At 41.3% G+C, this 12,880-nt stretch overlaps 1 protein-coding gene across 3 annotated transcripts in view; it reads left to right on the top strand.

The window, feature by feature from the left end:
* Positions 1–3,396: 3,396 nt before the first annotated feature.
* The window catches only part of NCOA7 (nuclear receptor coactivator 7), an 83,509-nt gene continuing 74,025 nt past the window's right edge, over positions 3,397–12,880 (top strand). For 2 of the 3 annotated variants that reach the window (XM_025169481.2, XM_088140406.1), the window contains exons 1-2: positions 3,397–4,240; positions 12,595–12,671. The gene's annotated coding sequence lies outside the window, so the exon portion shown is untranslated. The remainder of the gene's footprint in view (positions 4,241–12,594; positions 12,672–12,880) is intronic. The other variant, XM_007432728.3, reaches the window with a different exon arrangement.

Here is a 12,880-nt window from a genome sequence, read left to right on the forward strand (position 1 = left end):
TGCAGCTCCCCAAGCTCAATTTAGATGCTCAGAATGGAGGTGTTGTGCCAGTAAACCCAAATCCTGAAAGACCAGATGATGTAAATGGATATTGTACTTGCTGATGTGCAGACATGAATAAGCAGATTGCAAGCATAAATCCCACAGTGACAAAAATGCTGAGTTCCTGTTCCAAAAAAGTTTGATGGACATTCCAACCTATTCCCTGTATTTTTGGCTCAGTGCAACTTGTATATCAACCTACAATTGGAGGCTTCTCCTCAGACATAATAATAAACCTTGTGACAAGTCCCACAGCCAAACAGGCAGCTTTGTATCTTGGGGCTGAAAGCTTATTACTCAAAAACTGGGGTGACTTTGTGGATGAGTTTTGATGTGCAGTTGAAAACCTTGCTAAAGTAGAAATTGCCAACAGGCAAATAAGATATCTGCACCAAGGGAAGTACCCAATGGTGCAATATGTGGCCATCTTATGCTCTGTCTTGAATATGGCATTTTCTTTTGGATGTTTTTTTCTTTTCTAACTAATTTGTAAGCAGCTGTACAGTTGTGATCTGGCAGCTCCATAATTATCTTCTTTCACATTGAACGTCTGCATTTCAATACTTAATAAAGGGATTTTGTTTAATGTATTGTCGAAGGCTTTCATGGGCGGCATACGATGGCTGGTGTGGGTCTTCCGGGCTGTGTGGCCGTGTTCTGGAAGTTTTGTTTCCTAACGTTTCGCCAGCACCTGTGACCGGCATCTTCAGAGTGCAGGAGCACAGACAGGAGCAGTTCTCTCTGTGCCCACACCCCGGAAGACCCACACCAGCCATGGATTTTGTTTACTTTATCTCATCTTTTTTTAAAAAAAGTTGAATTTTGCTTATCTGCCATGAGATTGGCTTAGCTCCCTGAAGGAGGTGAGAAAGGGCTGAATTTTCTAATCACCCCATCTCTATATGGGCAGGAGATGGCATTTTAGAGATTTCAATTTTTGTATTTTGATGTTTAATCATCAGGAAAGTAGCACAGGGTTTGAGAACCCTACATCTTTCACACACTAGAGGGTGGGTATTACATAAGGTGCTCCCCATGTCTGTGGCATTTGCTATTCCATGTCAGGAGTTAGCACCAGGATGTGAAGACCCAGATGACTTCTGGAAGTTTGTAACCTCCAGCCTTTCACCTACGGGCGTCAGTAATCTGCTACAATTACATATTGTAATGATATGTGGGAATGCTTGGGGGACAGGGCAAAGACATGCGGCCAAGGGAACAGTCAGATAAAAGGCAGCTTAGCCCGCAACAGGAATGTGGGGGAGGCAAGTGGCTCAGAAGGGACCCTCCCTAGTTTTGTGGTCTGTAAAGAGGACAGGCGAAGGGGGAAATGTACTTTCAGGCTTGCAAGATTTTGTAGAATTTGCTCATGTGGCCGTGTTTCCTGTCTGGTCTAACTCACAAGGCTGACACATATAGGAAGACATTAGGCCTGATTTTTAAATATATTATTAAATCTTGGCTACCACCCAGAGTTGTTGGGAGTCAGAAGGCATGTAAATTTAATATGCTATTATTATTATTTGGAATAATATTGATTAGTCCTTCTTTTACACTAATATAAAATCAGTTGTTAAGCAGAAAGCAAACATATATTGGTGTAAAGGAATTTATTCATTTATTTGCTAAATAAATAAATTTAAAGCTGATCTTGGGGAAGATATGAAATCGCTGTTAAGAAGGGACTTAGACAAGAGATTACACAGTCCAGAGACAGAAGCAAGCAGATTATTGGAGCTGGCATCCATAATAAATTCAAAAAATAATAAGAAACTCAAGATAATCCAACCTTGATTTTGTTTAGTATAACATGGGATAAAGAGAAACTTGGATAGGCTTTCAAGATTCTGTTATTATATCCTATGCTAATAAAGTAGCATTCCTGGAATCTCTACAATGACTGTTTCTTGACTTGGCCTACCTTGAAAGACTGACAATTGGTGATCCAAGATTGTAAATTTGGTGTTGCACTGTTTTTCCAACAATGAAGTAATTTTTTTGCTGTTTCCCTGGCGTGGTGAATCTATATTTCTTCAAGTAGCAATACATTCCAAGTTTCTGCTATACAGTACAGGTAGTCCTCACTTACCGACCACTCATTCAGTGACTGTTTGAAGTTGCAATGGTATCGAATGAGTGGTACTTACAACTGGTCCTTGAAGTTCTGGCCTTCACACCACTCTCATGGTCACATGATTGAGATTCAGGCACTTGGCAATCATCTCACACTTACAATGATTGCAGTACCCCGCGGTCACGTGATCCCCATGTGCAACCTTCCCTGCCAGCTTCCCACAAGCAAAGTCAATGAGGAAGCTAGCACGGAAGGTCGCAAGTTGGTCTGCTAAGCCTCATGGTGTCCCTACGCTCATGCAATGCAGCACCCTCCTTCCCCCAGCCTCCCTGCGCTCATATGCAGCCTGCACCAGTCTCCCAGGGCCTCCCCCCCCTGCACTCCTTACCTGGGACTCCTGCTGCTTCCCACTTAATGACCCATGCATCTTGGAGTTACGACGGCAACCAGGACTGCTGGGATTGTCATTGCTAAGCAATACGGTCACATGATGTCGCACTTTATGACCACATCACTTAGTGATGGCAATCATGGTCCCAATTGCCATCATAACCTGAAGATTACCTGTATAACTGAAAGGTGCATTCACATACTTAAATAGTACTATAGGTTTATTCATACAGTACTTTGCAACACTATATGAATAAACCTACAGGTTTTACATCAACATGAGATAATAGCATGACAAGCCCATATCACCTAAGTGTTCCCTTATCCATTCTGCACTTCCAATGTACTAAGGTTGACAGTAAAGCCCTTTTAAACATTTTCTGTGGCGTGTAGTGAAAAGTGAAAAATAATCTTTTATTGCATTAAACTTAAGATCATACAAGAACACATGAAGAATATTAAGTCCTTAACCTTTGATTTGTTAATATGATTATTACAACTCTACAGTATTCCAAATATTTTGCAAATAACTAAGAACCATCTTAGTTAAGCTCTGTAATTGATCATAAAAATAATAAAAAAATTTTTTATCCCAAACATTTCAATACTGATAGTAATACAGGAGTTTTAGATACTACCAATGAATCAAGACCAGATTGTGAAATCAAGATATGTTTTAATTAAGTACACTGCCATTTTTCAATTTTAAGCAGTTCTTGCAACAGATCTAAAATATCAATGCGAATTCTCTAGAATAGTGTTTCTCAACCTTGCAACTTTAAGATGGGTGGACTTTGACACCCAGAATTCCCCAGCCACCATGCTGACTGGGGAATTCTGGGAGTCAGAGTCCACACACATTAAAGTTGCCAAGGTTGAGAAACACTGGTCTAGAGAGCAACCCTCGTTGTTTATTGTCTTAAACCAGCACCAAAAATAAACGCTGAAAGCAATGCTTACGCTGGAAAACATCTTTGAAACAAACGAACAAGGCCACCGTGTTGGCTAAAACCTATTGACAAGCTACTAAGCCGCTGTAATTCATTCTCCAGACAACATTCTCGCTCACGGTTCACAGAGCAGGGAACGAATCAGGAACTGGTTGGTGCAGGATGACAAAGGAAAGTTAGCGCGCGGATTCCTGCGGGTGAGGAGACGACTCCACGCTCCCTTCCCTAAAAATGTACATTTCTGTGAGAGAAAAGGTCACACGGCTGCGCCGTGGGCGGAGGTGGAGCTCGGCTTCAGAGGGAGGCAGGCAGGCGAGCGGCGCTGGCTCCCGCGGAGCGGATTCTGCGCGGCTTCCTCGGCGGAACCAACCGCGGAAGGGAAGGGAAAGGAGTGTGGGTGTGCGCGCGCGCGCAGACCAGACGCCGGGGAGTTGCGTCTGCCTTCGCCGAGGGAGCGTGGTGCCGCCGCCGCCGCCGCCGCTACCGGCCTCGCGTTGCCAAACGGCGCCTGGAAGCCACGCGAGGCGGATGGCTGGCTAAACTGCAGCCCTTGGCGGCGGCTGGCCGGGGACCTTAGCGAGCGTTTCTCCCTTGGCGTCGCTTCCTTTCCTCCCTCCGCCCGCGGATGCTGTAGCTGCTCTTCGCTTCTCCGCCTCTTCCTGGGGATCATGGAGGGATCTCTCTTTGGCATCCTTGCGGAGAACCTGCCCGGCGGCGGCGGCGGCGGCCAGGAACGTCCGATCCTGGGCTGAGGAGACCAGAGCTACCCTCTCGCCTTCCAGCGGTGGGTATTTGCTACGGACGAGCCGGAGGCGGGCAAGCCGCGCGCCTGTTTCCAGCCTGGGTGCGTGAAGCGCTGAGGGGCGGGGGAGAGAAGAGCGGAGCAGCCTCTCGGCTCGCAGAAATGCTGCATCCGTTGCTGCTCCTTCTCTCCCCCCCGCCTAGGACGGGGGGAGTGAGCACATACTCCACGGTGCGTCGGCGGAGGCAGGCGCGGGCTTGAGGAGCAGGCGTATTTGCTCGGCTGTTTTCAGCGAGCCCGTTCTTTCGAGCTTGGCGGCCCGAGGCGACGAAGCCAGAGTTCAGGCAGGCGCTCAGGGTAGGGTGCTGATTCAGGGCGTGGGTGTGGCCACTGCCCGTTCCTCGCCGGGGCCGCTGAGTTCACCTCCCCGCACGATGTGCTGACTCGCTAATTTCGTGCTTAACTAGCAAATCATACCTGCAGGATGGTGTTTCAAGAGGTCACATTCCTTTCCTTTATGCGGTCTTTAGTCTAGCTAATAGCGGAAGTTGGAATTGCCTGCACATTGCATTTATTGGAGGAAAAGATCCATCCATTACAATGTACAGTTTGAGCTGTCACCCCTCCCTTTTCAGGGTTTGTTTACATCTGTATCCAACCAGAATGCATTTCTTCTTCTTCTGAAAAAAACACACACACCCATTTATGACTCTCCTTTTTGGAACAAGTTTTGGAATCGTGAACTGTTAAAAACGGTTTTTGCTAATGTCACTGCACTGATGCATATGTCGTCTAGTGTGTTCACCAGAACTCAGGTAGTTTAAAATTTAAAAGGGAAGACTGATTAGTTCCATATCTGGCAATATATATTTAACAGACATGTCTACTTAGTGTGCATGGGTTTCCAGGTCTTTAAGAACAAATGGGTAATTTTTGGATTTTTTTAAAATTAGGATCTGTGCAGTTCTGTGCTCCACTCTCCAGTTATCATACATGTCAGAATGCACTATTGGTGATGCACACTATATTACACATATAATAGAAAGTGTTTGCATTATGATGGATTTTTCTATTTCCAGTTTTAGAAGGTTTGTTGATATAATCTCTATCTTTGGAGCTTCAGTAAGCATAAGTTTTGCAAGAGTTTGAATGAAACAATGTATCTGTAATTAGTACAACAGTTTTTTTTTCAAACAATATAGCAATATTGCCTACTTCGAGCTAAATGTATTTCAATTAACAAGGTCTACCAGATGTTCATGAACTATAAAGTCTTCACTGCTGGCCAGAGCAACTGGGAATTGTAGATCAGCAACATCTGGAGAGATTATGTAATTATTCCATTGTTTTGGAACTAGATGCATTAAGCATGACATGTTCAGCACCTTGATGAACCAGGACTAGGTAACTATTCCCAAACTGAAAGAACTGTATAGTTTTCTTTAGACAGAAAAGAGTAATTCATTCCACTGCTTTTTCTATTTGTACATTTAGCATTATATTTATTCCTCTCACCCCTGATCTTGATTACAAAATTATTAGAGTCCACAGGTATTATTCAGTTAGCTGTTCTATTTTTCTTCTAATTGATTTAATTATTCCTACAGGGTTAAATCAGGTTGTGGTATGATTAGGTTACTCTAATGTTACCTATTACATTTTGGTTTTGGTTTGCATTTTTTCAGAGAAAGTAAAAAACAGGAATGGATAATAAGGGACAAAATGGATTACAAATACCAAAGATGTAATACTGGTTAAAAGTTACATCTCTGATATGCCTTTCTGTATTCCAGTGATATTAAAACTCTTAATCCTTTTTACCTTGATTTGATGCATATATCTCATTGACTTCAGTGGAGCTTAGCTGAAAGCTGATATGTATAGGACTGCACCCTGCTGCCAAGTATATTAGAACATTTTGGGGATAAGCTAGTATAATGCTGATAACCTACATTGGGAAACAGACTGACATGTTATTTATGATATATGTTGATAAATAATCACAAAACAAAAATATTTCAGCTAGTCTGTCCCTGCACAGATTAATTTCATGTCCACTGTTTTTTAAATCTTTCCCTCAACATTCTGTTGTGCTTACAGAATTTGATGTCTTCTGTGTAATTATAAATTGTGGATTTATTCTTTCATTTTTTCATTTTCTATTCTGTTTTCTATTTGAGAAAATAGAGAGCTTTTTAAACTGTAGTACAGTGGTACCTCGGGTTACGAACGTCTCTGTTAACGAACTTTTCGGGTTACAACCAGCTCCGGCCGCAAAAATTTACCTCGGTTTGCGAACTCCGCCTGGGGTACGAACAGGATATGCGGCCATTTTCCCTCCCATGACACGGTCCGCGGCCATTTTTCCGCCCCTGACACGTGGTCCGTGGCCATTTTCCGCCCCTGACACGTCCACGGCCATTTTTCCGCCCCTGACACGTGGTCCGCGGCCATTTTTCCACCCCTGACACATGGTCCGTGGCCATTTTCTGCCCCTGACACGTGGTCCGTGGCCATTTTTCTGCCCCGATACGTGGTCCGTGGCCATTTTTCCGCCCCTGACACGTGGTCCGCGGCCATTTTTCCGTCCCTGACACGTGGTTGTAGGGAGGGGGACTCTCCCTCCAAGCAATAGCCGCCTCCCTGTCCTCCACGCCAGAACGGATTAACGGTAATTACATTGAACCTTATGGGGAAATTTCCTTCGGGTTGCAACCAATTCGGGGTGCGACCAGAGTCACGGAACGAATTAAGTTCGTAAACCGAGGTTCCACTGTATTTATATCCAGCAATTACTATGATTTAATTATATCTGTGTAATGATTTTAAATAGCATATCTTTGTCAATGAATTGGTTTTTATTTGCTTTAAGTGATTGCGTTTATATAGTTCTACAATACTTAAAGGCATTTTGAGGTGGATCTTTTGATTGTAAAGCAATATAACTATTCACATACTTTAAAATCAGCATGTGCAAAAAGACAATTCTAGATTAATTAGAAAATGAAACACAAATTCATTTAAGGAAGCCCACAAATGTGCGATCTAAATTAAATCAAAGTAAAGATTTTCTAGAATTTCAAAGTATACTCTTTCTTATAAGTTTTGAATGTGAAAAACCTTCATAAAAATGTTGCAAAGAATTATGTGTGTAACTATGTTGATCTGGTGAGATAAGCAGTAGTAAAAGTTCCGACCAAAATTTATTGACTTAATTCTTAATAGTCCAACATGTACATGGAAATATATTTGGGGAGGGGGTTCCCAACTGGTATGTAAATATCCAATGACATTAAAGCAGGAATCTATAGGAATACAGTACTGATGATATTTGGAAATTTGAGAGTGTAATTATGAGCACTTTCACAAAATGGTTACTACATATATTGGCTCACGTGTACCCACATACCAGAAGGGAAACAAAGCATTGGATTGCATCACCCATTATATTCAACACATCTGAAGAATACTAGATTGAAAAGACTATCTTGGAATGGGAGAAGATTAGGATTGGAGGGCAATGAAGAACCTGCCCTCTTTAAGATTACTGTACTGTGTGAGAGAATAATAATAAAAAGAGAACACCTCCTTTCTGTTCCACCACATAGCAATAAAGCACTTAGTTTCTGGGCTGATAGCCAACAGCAGCACTGAGCTTTTAGCATTATAACACATAGCAAGGTAAAGATTCAGGATGGTGGAATAAGAAAACAAAATTAATATCCCCCCTCCCCCGCTTCTTGAAACCTTCCTCAACTCTGTAATTCAAACAGTATTGCTGGTTTTTGAAACAGTAGAAATGTACATGTCATACACATTTGATAGATAGATAGATAGATAGATAGATAGATAGATAGATAGATAGATAGATAGATAGATAGATAGGAAGGATTCTGAAAAAGCTTGGCAGGAACCCAGGAAGAGACAATAGTTCTTTTGCAATAAGAATGTGTCAGGATATACCTGGGAGCCATTGAGATTCACAAACACCAGCACAGTTTCAATAAAAAAGAGGAAGGTCTAAAAATCAACAAAACCTGGCTACCAATCCTGAAAAATACAGCCTGCAAAGGGTCAACGAACTCAGCTCAACCACCAGGTGAACAATTCACACAATGAAAATGCTAATCACCCTCTGCAGCCACTTGTTAACAACTCAATAGAAAAAACCCTGCCTAATGCCCAGGAAGATACACACATATTCTGACACCAAAACAAGCAGCCAGTCGTTAACCCAACCCCCCCCCCCCACACACCCCTCTATAAATACCCACAACAGGGTCACATCATCCTGGGCACAGAGAGAACTGCTCCTGTCTGTGCTCCTGCCCTCTGAAGATGCCGGTCACAGATGCTGGTGAAACATTAGGAAACAAAACTTCCAGAACATGGCCACATAGCCCGGAAGACCCGCACCAGCCAGTTACTAAATTTGTTTATACTTGTTGTGATGAAGGTTGGAAGTCACTTCTTTATATATTTCTTTTCTTTCTCTTTATTATTTTCTTTTTCTTTTTTCCTGCACATTTTATTCTTTTTTTCTCTTTAAGTTTAGTTTGTATTAGTTTTTACTATTGTAATCAAAATTCTTAATACAAATTATATTCAAATGATATGGAGTTCAACTTACAACATGCATGTATCTATAGCAGTAGTATGGGAGGTGAAATGAGGTTAAGTAAAGTCTCCCTTGATTTGAGTGCAACTCCTGGTGACTTCATGGATGTGTTTATATAACTTTCTTGACAACACCATAAAAGTGATTTGCCATTTTCTTCTTCTAGGATTTCTTTTTCAACTTGCTGTTCTTACCTACAACTGTGGGTTTCTTCATGTTTTCATGTCCAAATGCTATCCAGGTCCAATCATGCTTATTTCCACCCCCCCCCCCGGATTAGCTAGATGCTGTAATCCATTCTTATTTCTAGTTGTAAAATGGCAAGTGGGTTCCAGCAGTGGCCATAAGGTAAAAAGAGAAGGCATCTGTATGTGCCATGAAAAATAAACTACAAAGTGGAAGTTGATATATAATTTCATTCATTTATATATCTCATGGCCATTTGGTTGCCTTCGATCCCTTGTGCTTCATCTGTGACATATGGATAATAACTTCTGTATTAGTGATTTGTGGGGAAATGAATGAAGCAAAGCTGCTTTATAGGATCAATATGGGCAGTGTTTTTTGGGGTGATTGAGTCTGCAGTGGAGGAAAGAAGTAATAGCTTGGCATATTTTTTTGGAGTCTCTAGTAGATTAGATTTTCTATTAGATTTTCAGAGCTTACGGGAAAGAAAGGAGGATACAAGCATAGAAATGCTGCTGCAAATCAGTATCATCCTGGTCTTTGCTTTGTCATTTCTAGAATATGTTGGCCTGTGCTTCTGTAGCCAGTGCTACATTAATCAAGTTGCAGTGACCTTGAGCCAGAAAGCAATTATGCTGCCATAAGGAAATTGACCTCATTTCCTGGAAAATGCTCATAGTCAAAATGCTGAAGTGATTAGACACTGGTTTTATCCTTTGATGATAGTGCTGTTAGGCCGTATTTCAATCTTCTGTCTACTGAAAGGCATGCATGTATTATAGCTTTGCTATTACTTAGGGCTAGTGAGATGAAGCTAATTGAACTATTTCCTGCTCTGGTGGTAGAAATAATACTGTATGTTGCTCAGTAACATTTTAGAATGGGTTGAAGTAGAATTGTGGCTAATTTATACATGCAAGATTGTCTTGCAATATGTTGTATTTATATTATACCACGCTATTTTATAGGTCTGTGCAATGTTTCAGATTCAATTTGTAAGAAGTGTTTCAGAACAGAATAGTGCTGCAGCCATACAATCATGAAAAGCGATTTGGCTGCTTAAATGAGTCAAAGATAAATGCTGTGTTGGTACTACCAACATATTCCAAAAATATGCAAACCACAGGCCTACTCTGTTACTTTTCTTCTCCCTACAACTATTACTAAACTCTTTTGTTAATAAATCTGGAAAAAACCTCATCCTGGCCGTTATCTCATTGTCAACCTTAATTTTTGAACTTTTTTCCCTATATAGTTTTTAAAAATTATATTAAAATTACATAACCTCCTCTTATCCACTATAATCATTAATATGTTTTCCTGGGAAAAGAAAACTTGCAATCCCATGAAAATGCAGTATTTCAACCGTGATAGCCTCCAGACCTGTTGGACTACAACTTCAAGAATATCAAGTTAGCGTGGAGGGGAAAGCTGTTTAAAGAGTTACCTTTGTGCAATTACTGTCACAATTATTGCTAAGCACAGATGAGGCATGCGTACTAATGAACATATATAACAGCTTTAAGCAAAAATAAGTCAGTAAAGCCCGTAATCATAAGAGAAGACATTGGTATATTCGTTAGTAGCTTGATATGAAATTGCTTTATGTTTGGTTCATCAGGTTCATCCTAGAGCTGACCATATATTGTGGATCTGTCTTCCAAGTCCTGTCAGCCTCAGCCAGCAACAGCGATGGTCAAGGAAGTTGTGAACTGTAGATGGAACAACACTTACAGTTCAGTGCCAGCGATCTAGTCCAACACTTATCAATTTTGATGTGCACCTCCTTTTGAGGACTCAGGATTGAGCTTTGGATCCTGATCATTTAAGGAATGTGTATGGTCCTTGTGCTATGGGCACTTCAAGACAAGATAACTCGTAATAGGATAGTGGGAAGGCACTTAAGAAAAGAGAAAGAAAGTGGTTTGTTTAAACTCCTAGTTCAGCCCTTCTGCTGTCATAATTTTAACAGTCCAGATGAATCTGGAAATTCTGAGGCTGCAGTCCATCTGAAAGACATAGGGCTGGAGGAATGGAACTGATGACCCCATTTTCTGACACATTACATTACATTACATTACATATTATGTAAGGGCACAGCTGTAGCTTTCATAGTAAGAACAAAACCAGATAGTTACAGACCCATCCACACTTCACTCTTTTGCCCAGTAATGATTCATCAAACAGCCTTTAATTTGTCATTAAATTATATTTAATTCTGTCCATTTTAATTCTGTCACATGTACCTGGTGAGTATGTTTGATGTTTGTCTTACACTTTTTGTGGTTTTTCAGTCATTAGTTATTTCATTTTCCTTGAGAAATAGGAATTTCTTGGTGGAATGGATCTGGGAGAAAAGAACTTGCCTGTGTTGGTCCTTTAACTTTGGATGAAAGAGAAAAAAACAGCTAGGTTTGCACAACACATGAACAAAATCTGATCTGTTTCTGGTTTAGAATGTCACATGAATCCATTCACTGTGTCTGTAAAGGACAGTTTACTTATTAACTTATGTGAATCCACTGGCATGTGGAAAGGAATTGGGAACTCATCTGTCCTATCTGGTGTTTGACTTGCATGTCTCTTCCCAGTTCCATAATCCTTAGGGAGAACTTTTCACAAAGCTGGGTTCACATCTGCTGTGAAGCCATAACAGAGCTTGCTTAACTTATTCTGTAAACCAAGGTTATGATTTGTAAATGGTGGCTTATAGCTTAACGTATTATGCTGATACAATTGTTGTGGTTTATTATATTATTGTTATGATACTAATATTATAATATAAATATAAATTCTAAGTATTATTATTGGTATAACCATGGTTATTATAGCTATAACCATGGTTAAACCAATAATAGCTGGCTTCGTATTATGCTAGACTGGTGCTTCAGTCCAACTAGGCAGGGTCTGTTTTGAAGGTGTAATGCAGGTTTGGATTGTCAGGTACATTGCTACTATCATATTGAGGTATTCTTGAGGGGATGCCATAGTTGTGCAGAATGATTGTGCAGTGCTGGTGATCATGCAAGAAACTGCTGCAAAGGTTGCAGCTGTAGCTTATTGTCCTTTATGGTTCTGAGATCCTTTCCAGTGGTATATGCAGAATATGCCAGGTACAGTCTCCTTAAATGTTTGGCCTGTTCTTAATTGGTGGTTAATTCCTCCTTGAGAGAGGGGGTGGTTCCGCCAGCTCTTAAGGAGGCAGTGGTGCGCCGCCTCCTCAAGGGGCCATTGCTTGACCCAACCAACCTGGACAGTTTTCGTCCAGTTTCTAACCTCTTATTTTTAAGGGAAGGTTGTGGAGAGAATGGTTGCGTGGCAGCTTCAAAGGACCCTGGATGAAGCGGATTGTCTGGACCCCTTTCAGTCAGGGTTCAGGCCAGGGTTTGGGACTGAGACAGCATTGATCACACTCTTGGATGACCTCTGGCAAGAATGGGATGGGGATAGTGCATCTATGCTTTGTAAGGCAAAGGTTGCAACTGTAGCTTATTGTCCTTTATGGTTCTGAGACCTTTTCCAGTGGTATATGCAGAATATGCTAGGTACAGTCTCCTTAAATGTTTGGCCTGTTCTTAATTCTTTTTTCTAGGATTCCCTGATGCCAAGCTGAGGTTTGTGCCAAACAAAGCTGCATTGCAACAGCAGTGTGTAGTACAAGGAGCAGTTGTGAGTATCCTTTACAGTTATTGCCTTTATAAACTGAATGAGCTGAACAAAACATTGCCTTTCTGCTTGGGACCCAATTAGAACTAAAAGGAGGCCATATATAATCCTGGCCTGAACAATTTCTATACTTTCTTGATAAGATACATTTTGGTAAGGAGGCATCCTGTGTATTCCCCTGTCCCCCAATTTATCTGTATTCACCTTACACC

Source organism: Python bivittatus, unplaced genomic scaffold (genome assembly GCF_059951505.1).
Source record: "Python bivittatus isolate LINGU-HERP-01145 unplaced genomic scaffold, Pbiv_v1 ctg000020_np1212, whole genome shotgun sequence".
NCBI classification, from domain to species: Eukaryota; Metazoa; Chordata; class Lepidosauria; order Squamata; family Pythonidae; genus Python; species Python bivittatus.